We start from the raw sequence: 10454 nt of genomic DNA, 5'->3' as shown, positions 1-10454 counted from the left end.
TGAGGTAGTGGTAATCTCTTAATAGCTTGTATGATGCTGAGTGAGATGGTCTGCATACTTTTGTGATGTTGGCCCTTATTTTTATTGAGCTGAGTACAGTGGAATTATTACATTCTGGACCTGGATGCCATACCTTTAGAGATAAGCTGTGTGATGAAAAAGGGACTTCCTTACAATAGTGGATACATGGTGATCAAAGAGCAGTTCATTGTCAACAGAGGTTCCCAGCACCATGCCTATGGGATCAGCTTTCAGCGTATGTTGGCAATGTGATAGCTATAAGGGAAGTCATACTTGCTGAAGGATGCAATCATGTATTTCTTGGCATTTAGTTTTAGTTCATAGTTTTGACACCAGCTATTGGTTTCTGAAAGGGAGGTTTATGATGACATCAAGTTTACAGTTATCTGCAAAACCAGCCATAAAAACCTTTATATTTGTTTTGAACTCCAAGAAGCAAATGCCAAGGAGGACTGGCAAAAGGATTGACACTAGAATAAACGAGAGACAGGTTGAACGAGGATATTTTGGAACATTTTCATGTATTCCTTATCTCAAATGGACATAGATACTAAACAGGGAGTGAATTTGCAGTTATCCATCCATTCATCCAAATTATGTTTGAATACAGTAAGAGAAGTACTATCCTTTATGCAAAGTGGACGATGACTCAGTAGAACAATATTCCCTTGTGATACATACCTATCCCTTCAACATGTTCTATTTACTTTGCAAAAGAGATTGTGATCCCTTAAGCAGGTATTTATGATATCAATGGACTTGTGAATCTATAATAGGTCTGAAGGAGTAGGGTTTGTTGAAGCTTTACACATAAGGCACAGGTCACTCCACAGTAGTTTTAATGATACTGAGAAGATGGACAAGGTTGCATAGTTTTTCCAATTTAGGCCATTGATTTTTTTTAGTAAGAAAGCTCTGTGATCATTCCAGTTGTGACAAGTGTTTGGACAGGTACATACCAAAAGGGACAAGATACTCAATGATCAGCATAATGCGTGGTGAGTAAAGTTGGACAGTTACACCCCAGGATCTGGACACAATACCATTAGATATAAGTTGTGCAATGAAAAAGGACTTCCATACAATACTGGATATGTGGCGATCAAAGGATGGTTCATTGTCATCATAGGTTCCCATATATTCAACTACAGGATCAATTTTTAAAACATTCTTATCTGAACTTTCTAAATGGTTTAGTGACAACACAGTGAATATTAATTTCAGTAAGAGTGATGTCATATATTTTGGCTCAGCTAATCCTGACATCAGGATTTTTAAGGGTAGTACCTTACTGTTCATGGTTATCTATAATGACTTGGTGTTATAATCACCAACACCTTTAAGTTGAGTATAAATACAAATATTCTTAAAGATAAAGTATTATGTATTACATTGTTCATTTTGAAAAATATATCTACACATTCTCCTGACTCTCTTGTTAAACTATTTTGCATCTTATGTCTACTTTTGTGGTTATAATAAATGTGATCTTTTTATGTTTAGAACATGTTTAGAAAAGATTCATTAAGAGAATTATTTATTGGGAGGATATATCTTACCAGAATAACAGGAATAACTTGATTGATTCTGAATTAGCTGTTGTTGGCTTAGAGGAAAGAAAATTATACCTGGCTTTTAGAGCACTTCATGACAAGGAAGTTAGAATATTAATTAACTATGGAATTACTTAATTGTGAGAAGATATCTAAGGTATCAAAAGTTATCTAGAAACTTGATAATTGCAGAACTTACTCATATGAAGTCTATGTTACAATCTCTTGCTCAACTTTGGAATGATTTACCACTAACAATAAGACACTGAAGGCATCATCAACCCCCTTTATCCCATTTTCTAGATGGCTTGGGGTGTCTTAACTATCGCCATCTCTCGATTCAGTGCCACACTCCTGCCTTCTTCAACACTCATGCCTGACTGTCACAGATCTTCTCTCACACAATTTATCCACCTCTTTGCTGGATGCCTTTGTTTCCTCTTACCTTCTTCCTGTCTGTCCAAAATCTTCATCAACAAATTGCCTCCTGCTTTTCTGCACGTGTCCAAATCACAATAATCTTTTCTCTTTTACCTTTTCTGCAATTGGAGCTACTTTGGCTTCTGCTCTTATGTTTCCATTTCTTCATCTGTCCCACAGTGTGCAACCTACCACACCTGACACTTAATGCCAGTTGGCTGAAGCTCCTATGATTCTGTCTTTGACCTCTTCATTCAGACTGCCCTTCTCCTTAACCACTCCTCCCAGATACTTGAAGCTGTTAACCTGTTTCACTATCTTCTCTTCTATCTCAATTCTCAGCTTCTTCTGGCTTCCCAAACTTGCTGCCATTACCACTGTATTATCTGTATTTAGATTCATCCTTTCTGCCTTCAGTTTTGCATTCCATTCCCCTATCTTTTTCTAAAGTTCTTGTTCAGAGTTTGTCGGATATGCCACAGTCTGCATACAGCAGCTTTGTTGATCTCACCCCCCCTGACCTGTTTGTTAATGTAATCCATCACCAGTATAAACAGCAGTGAGCTCAGTGCTTAACCCTGATGCACAGCCATTCCCACTGTAAACCTCGCTATGAGACAAAACACTATTCATACTTGAGTCATTGGATCTTTGTACATAGTCTGCAATAATTCTACCACTGTTTCTGGGACTTTGAACCACCACAGGACTGCCCATATCAGCTTTCTTGGGACCTTGTCAAATGCTTTCTCCAAGTCTAGGAATGCCCAATTAGACTCTTTCCTCATCTGTAACTTCTTCTCAACTATCTGTCTCTCTGTAAACATGGGATCAGTTGTGCTGCATCCTGATCTGAATCTGAACTGCTCATCTATATAGCTTTCTACTATTCTGCATATGCGTTTATTAATCATCCTCTCCAGAACTTTCATGCAATGTGACAGGAGTTTGATACCTCTGTACTGCCCACAGTTATGGATGTCCCCTTTGTTCTTCTACACTGCCATGAGTATGCTTATTCTCCAGACATCTAGGATACGCCTTTCTCTCCACACCACTATGAGTGTCCTCAGGAGTCATTTCTCCACTATCTCACCCAGCATCTTTATCTTATCTGCTCTTACTGCCCTCAGGAGTCATTTCTCCACTATCTCACCCAGCATCTTTATCTTATCTGCTCTTACTGCCCTCAGGAGTCATTTCTCCACTATCTCACCCAGCATCTTTATCTTATCTGCTCTTACCTCATCTGAGCCTGCTGCTTTCCCTGACTTCATTTTCCTAAGTGTTGTTCTTACTTCTTCTGTGGTAGGCTTCTCTTCTTCTCTCATTGTGGGCTGTGTCTGGGGCAGTACAGCTTATGTGGGGTATTCTTCATTCAGAAGTTGCTAGAAGTACTCCTTCCATCTGTCCTTGATGTCCTGTGGACTGGTGAACAGGTTGTTGTTGGCATCACTTATGAAGGGTGTAGATCAGAGTGTATGTGCTGGGAGTCTGCATGTCCTCCCTGCGGTTGAGTGACGTTAAAGACATGCAGGTAGGTGCGAGCGTGAATGGGTGTGCCTTCTTTGGAGGTTGGGTGTCGGGCTGGCAACTCAGCACTGTAAAAATCCACTGCCAATCATGAGTGGACAGGAGTTCCGCTGTGGCGGTCCCTAACCAGGAAAAGCTGAAAGTCTATCAAGGACTGAACATGCACATATAAATACCAGGCAGATGCTTTTCCTAGTGCCATTTTGAGAGTGCAGCCAGAGAGTTAGCATGTATGATTTCAGTAGTTGGTTTGTATATAAGTTACTTAAGTTAAAGTCAGTAAACTTCTATCGTCATGTGTTTGTACATAATAAAGTTGCTTGAAGAGAACCCACAAAGACTCTTCTATTGTGTCCAAAGTAGGAGAGTGACATGCTGTTAGAACTGGGATCCTAGAGAATGATATTCAGAGCCAATGAGGTGCAGCAATGAAAGTGAAGGTAAACTAAGAGAAACGAGCATGAAAAGAGACAAAAATGAATCAAAGGTAATGAGAATTCGCACAAACTGTTTATTTCATAAAAAAGATAAAACGAAGCATTACAAGGACATAGATCACATTATTAAACAAACAGGAGGCACAAAAGGTTTATTAACTAAAGAGAAATGTTTAAAATTGAGATATTTGACAAAAGAATTATCAGAAAAGCAAAATGAGTATGTTTAAAGCAAAACAAGTGTGTTTAAGGCAAAACGGGCATGTTTAGAGTAAAATGAGCACAAGAAAAGTACAACAGGCATGAAAAGAGAATAAACGAGTAATACAAATATAATAAGGGCAAAGAGAAAAAAAAAGGTCACATTAAGGGTAAATATAGCAAGGCTACTGCATGTTTTTTGGCAAAGTGCTGTGTTTTAGGATAAGTACGACTTTGTATTGTATCAAGGGCATAACAAGAGTTATTCGAAGTGTATAAAAGTGCTTACAGTGTGTGCTTATTACTGTGCATGTATTCTGATGAGTTTATATGTGTGCAAAGTGCAAATATTTTGTGAAGTGCAAAGTATAGTCATTTCGAAAAGTTTCTTAGGCTGGGTGTGTCTGTTCGCAAAGTGTCACCATTACAGAGTGTTTCTTACATTGTAAAGAACACCTTAGCAAAGTACTGCCATTTTGGAGAAATTTCAGTGTGCTGTGTACAGTTTATTCGCAAAGTGCAATTACTTTAAAATGTTATTGACTCTGAGCTCCACTTGCCCAGTTCATTTGGATTGTGCAGTTATTTGAAATGTTTCTTATACTGATAAGAGGTGATTTCTTGAGTACAGTAATTTAAAGAGTATTACAGTGCCTTAGAGACTTATTTCTCAAAGTTCAGTTATACAGAGGCTTACTGTACTATTGGGCAAAGTTACAAATATTGGCATAAATGTCTGTCATATGTGTTTGTGTATGTGCTTGTGCTTACTTGCAAAACCCTTCACTGGTATGTGTTAATATGACAGATGAATTTCGAAAGCCCTTACCACTTGTATTTGATTCTCAGCTAGAGCGTCTTCTGCATGGAGACATGCATGAATGGGCATACCTTCGTTGAAGGTTGTGCGTCAGGCCTGGCAAGCCGGTACGTAAAAATCAACTGCCAATCATTAGCGGATGGGAGTTCCTCTGTGGTGACCCCTAACAGGGAAAAGCCGAAAGACACAAACAAACATTGCAGAGAATTGAGAATATTTGAGAAAATGTACGCTATTTTTATACAAGCAGCTTATTCTGACAAAGATGCATGCACCAGGGCATTCATTTTGCTAAACTTAGTTGGGTCAGAGGCCATAGAAAGAGAGTGTTCATTTATATATGCACCAACAGTGTATGAGGGAGAAGATGAAACTCGTATTGTTGTACAGGCTGAATCAAGGGAAGACCCGAAGTGTTTGAAGCGCAAGTTCAGAGAAATGTGTAGCCCCCAGGCAAATATTACATTATAGAGGCATTTGTTTTCCATGAGAGATCAGAAACCAGGGGAAACTTTTGCAGCTTACATAACTGGCCTGAGAAACAAAGTCAAAATGTGTCGGTTTGGTGACTTTAAAGATGAGTTAATAAAGGACAGGCTCGTGTGTGGTATTAATAGTGCTGCTGTGAGAAAGATTTTGCTTTGTGATAGTGATTTAACATTGAGTAAAGCCATTGAGATTTGTCAAATCCATGAGGTGACAGAAAAATACACAAGTATTCTTGTGAGTGACAAGAGCATGGTTTCAGCAGGCTCCAGAGCAAATGTAAATAACATGCGACACGTGGCAAACAGAACTAGGCCTAAGCACATGGCAGCCACAGCCTCTGCTGGTTCACCAGGAAAACCATGTATGTTTCCAGCAAGTTCTAAGACTACTTCAGTTAAAAGAATATATTGCAGTACAGGTATAAATCAGCAAAACCCAAGTCCAGGTGTATTAACTGTCGCAATTGTGATGCCAATCATGAGTCTAGAAGAAAGAAATGTTTAGCATTACGTCAATAATGTCACAAGTGTAAAAAATGGAACCATTTTCAAAGGTTTTGCAAATCAAGTAAACTCCACACAGTTGCAAAGAAAAGTCACATGAAAAAGCAAATTGATCAAGTAGAGCTGCAGCAGTCCACTTGCTATGTAGATGGTGTATCAGTAATTGGTAAAAGAGCTGATGCAGTGAATTTGTTAGCAAAGAACAAAGTGTTCTGTGCAGTCCGGGTCAGTGGTAAAGCCACAGAGCTTAAAGTATACATTTGTTCAAAGTGCAACGTTATATCAGCAGACATATTTGCTAAGGTGAGAGGTAATGAGGAACTCAATGTGGCTGGTAGTGCGAAACCTGTTGCTTATGGAGGTGAAAAAATTCAAACCAAAGGCTCAGTGATGCTTTCATATTATTTGGCCAAGAACTGTTACAACTTGTTATTCTGTGTAGTCTGCAAACCAGTACAGTCTTTATTGGGTCTCAAAGACAGTTTGAGAATGAATCTTTCTTTTACCAAAGAAGTTCATCACATATCCTAGTTCCAATTTTTCTGAAGTTATTTTCTCAGAATGTGCTGATATTTTCAATGACAAGTTGGGCAAATTTCCAGTTGTGTATTTGATGAAGTTAGACCCAGAGGTCACTCCAGTAGCCAGACCAGGAAGAAGAGTTCCGATAGCTATGTAGGATAAAGTTAAGGCTCAGATGGATAAAATGGTACAGCAAGGTGTAATTTGTCCAGTTACAGACCCAACTGAATGGGTATCTCCTATGGTAGCAGCTCACAAAAAAGGCTTAGATAGAATCAGGATATGCATTGACCCAAGAGATTTGAACAAAGCATTGATGAGACCACATCATCCAATGCACACAGTCGAAGAGGTCGCAGCTCTAAAACCGAATGCCACTGTTTTTTCTGTCTTGGATGCAAAAAGTTCATTTTGGCAAGTAATGCTTGATCGCAAATCATCATTCCTAACTACTTTTGGTACCCCATTTGGCCGATTCCTAAGTATGCCATTTGGAATAAATTCTGCATGTGAAGTCTTTCAGCGTGCAGTGGAGCTAATTTTTTTGGGGTTATTGTTGTGCCATAATAGTAGATGATTTACTGACTGGAGGTAATGGTGAAGCAGAGCATGACAGAAACCTAAAGAGAGTTCTAGACAGAGCATATGAAGTAACTTTGAAGCTCAATCCTCTCAAGTGCAAATTCAGACTACCAGAAGTTATATATGTAGGTCATTTATTTACCAGTACTGGCTTGAGACCAGACCCAACCAAGCAATCAGCTATTCTTGAGATGTCAGTACCAGATAATATTCAGGCTCTACAACATTTTCTTGGAATGGTCAACTATTTAGGCAAGTTTATACCAGACTTCAGTGAGCTGACAGCACCTTTACGAGAGCTGATGCACAAAAATGTTACACTGTCATGGTTAGAACAACACCATAAGGCATTTGAAGACCTTAAGCAGAAAATTGCCACCCCACCTACATTAAGATACTACGATATAAATAAACCAGTTGTTCTTTCCTGTGATGCTTCAAAATTTGGTCTTGGTGCAGTTATTCTTCAAGAGGGCAGACCAGTAGCCTATGCATCTAGAACACTTATCCAAACTGAAATGCAATATGCTCGAATTAAGAAAGAATTTTTGGCAATAGTATTTGCATGTTCAAAGTTTCAAAGCGAGGTTCCAAAGAATGATGCTCAAATTGTAAAAGTACAACTTCAAAATGTTCTATACAAAAGGCAAACTACTTTATCTGGCTGATACCTTATCCAGATTGCCCAGAAATACAATGGAACAGCTTGATGCAGATAATTTTGACTTTGATGTGATGGCAGTACATGATTTCTCTACCACTAGGCTTGATGAGCTGAGAGATCACAAGAAGACTGATCCAATTTTGCAAAAGCTCAATCACTACATTAGTGTTGGATGGCCATCAAAGCATTCTAGTATACCACCTGAAGTCCAAACATATTTTCCTTACAGAGATGAAATGTTGATGGAAGATGGCATTATTTTCAAAGGACCTAAAACTGTTGTTCCTCCTTTCTTACAACAAGAATATATCCAGATTTTGCATCATGGTCACTCAGGTTCCACGTCCACTAAGAGAAGAGTATGAGAATTAGTATTTTGTTCTTCATTACTGAAAGACATTGGTAAGGTACTTTCTTTGTGTTCAGTATGCAATAGTACTAGACCGCATTTACAAAGAGAACCACTTCATCTAAGTCAAGTTCCTGAACCACCTTGGTCAACAGTAGCCACTGATATCTTTGAGTGGGACAATCAACACTACTTAGTATTGGTAGAGTCTTATTCGAATTGGTTTGAGATTGACTTACTACATAACCTAACATCCACTACTGTTATTACTAAGTTGAAACATCATTTCCCTGTCCATGGTAGTCCACACAAAGTTATTTTTGACAGTGGTACTCAATTTACTAGTCAGTTATTTCAGAAATTTGCAGGAAATGGGACTTTGTACATGTTACTAGCAGTCCTGAATATCCACAGTCAAATGGGCTAGCTGCGCATGCAGTGTAGAGTGCAAAGCAATTACTTGAAAGGTCAAAACGTGACAATATTGATGTCTTTTTGAATCTACTTAATCTCAGAAACATACCCCATGATGATATATTTGGCTCACCTTCTCAGAAACTTCTATCCAAGCAAACCAGAACAATGCTACCTATTAGTTCCAGTTTATTGGGTCCTAAAGCTAAGAACAATAAAACCATCAAGGCTGAATTATTCAAGAAGCATTCTATTCACAAGTCCAGTTATGATAAGACAAGCAGATTGCTTTATCCGTTGAGGGAAGGAGAGACAGTGAGGATACAAATGGTGAAAGGTTTTGACAAGATTGGTCAGGTTACAGGCGTGTGTGCCAAGCCAAGATCCTACCTTGTAGAATCTGAGGGAGTGGAGTACAGGAGAAATCACAGGCATCTTCTTCCTGTACCGGAATAATCATCACAGCATTGTTCCTGTGATACAGACTCTAGATCTCAGACTGAACCACATGTTCCCATCTCAGAGTGTATTTCAACCTCTGCTTCCATTCCGGACGATATTCCAAACACTCCCAAAGTTGAACATTCTGCTCCAGTTGCTAAACCTAAATCCAAGTTTTGTGTTACGCAATATTGTTGAATATCTAGGCCAAGTGTGAAATACACAGCAACATGGACATAACTGTATATTTGTACCTAGTATTGAATAATTGTATGATGAAAAACTACTTATTCATAGGTTCATAGGTGTGTACTAGGCTAATGGCCCAGGAGCCTTTACAAGCCTAGCCTATAGAAGTGCAATATCAGCATGCCAGATAGATTCATAATGTGGCATGATCTATTTCTCAAAGAGGGAGGATGTAGAGCAGAGTAGCTTTAAGAAGCATGTCAAAGGCTGAGTGTGCACATATAAACACATGGCACGTGCTATTACTAGTGACATTTTGAGAGTGCAGCCAGAGAGTGAGCAGCATGTATGATTGCAGTAGTTAGTTTGTATATGAGTTACTTAAGTTAAAGTCAGTAAATTTCTATCGTGGTGTGTTTGTATATAATAAAGCTGCTTGAACAGAGCTACAAAGTCTCTTCCATTGTGTCCAAAGTAGGAGAGCGACAAAGGGTGTCTGACTAGCTTCATCTTTCTGTCTTTGTCTTGCAACCTGATATAGTTTCTTTGTGCCACCTACTGAGTCACTTTCCAGAAGCTGGTAGAGTGCCTCTGATGCCCTGTTCTTTGCTATTGTGACTCCTTTCTTAGCCTCCTTGTAAGCCAACCAGTATTACTTCCTAGCCTGGTCCATCTTTTCTATCTCCCACTTTTTCTTGCACTCCTTCTTTCTTTTGATGACTTCCTGGACTTCTAGATTCCACCACAAGCTTTCATTATGGACCTTATTTCCATACCTGGCTTGGCCACATATCTCTTCTGTAGTCCTCACACATGCTGTTTTGAGGTGCTGCCATTCTTCTTCAACTCCACCTATTTCCTCATCGTCTTGGGTGCTAAAGTAATTCTTTGCATTCCTTCAGCTGTTGTACTTTCTCTCCAGTAAACTTCCAGGTATTCAGCCTGATCTCTGTTGACCTTACAGCCTTCTCTGACCACTGCTTGCAGCTTATTGTGGCAACCAGTGGTTAATGCTGTGGACTGACTGTTTCACTGAGGATGACTTTGCAATCACTGATTCTGCCCCACTGCCCTTTTCTTACTAGGAGGAAGTCTACCTGAGTTGCATGTTGGCCACTCTTGTATGTAAACTTGTGACCATCTTTTGGCAGACAAAAATCCAGAATGGCCTCTCCTTCTTTATTCCTGTTGCCTTACCCATGTGGACCCAGGCAGTCCTCATATCCTGTTCTGTCTGTCCCAATATGTGCATTCAAGTCACCTATTATCAACACCAATTCATGTTGTCCTGCTTTATGTTGCAGGTCCTACTACTG

Source organism: Protopterus annectens, chromosome 2.part0 (genome assembly GCF_019279795.1).
Source record: "Protopterus annectens isolate FY-2018-M chromosome 2.part0, PAN1.0, whole genome shotgun sequence".
NCBI lineage: Eukaryota > Metazoa > Chordata > Ceratodontiformes > Protopteridae > Protopterus > Protopterus annectens.
The sequence above is the reverse complement of the archived record's forward strand: the minus strand, read 5'-3'. Positions refer to the sequence as shown.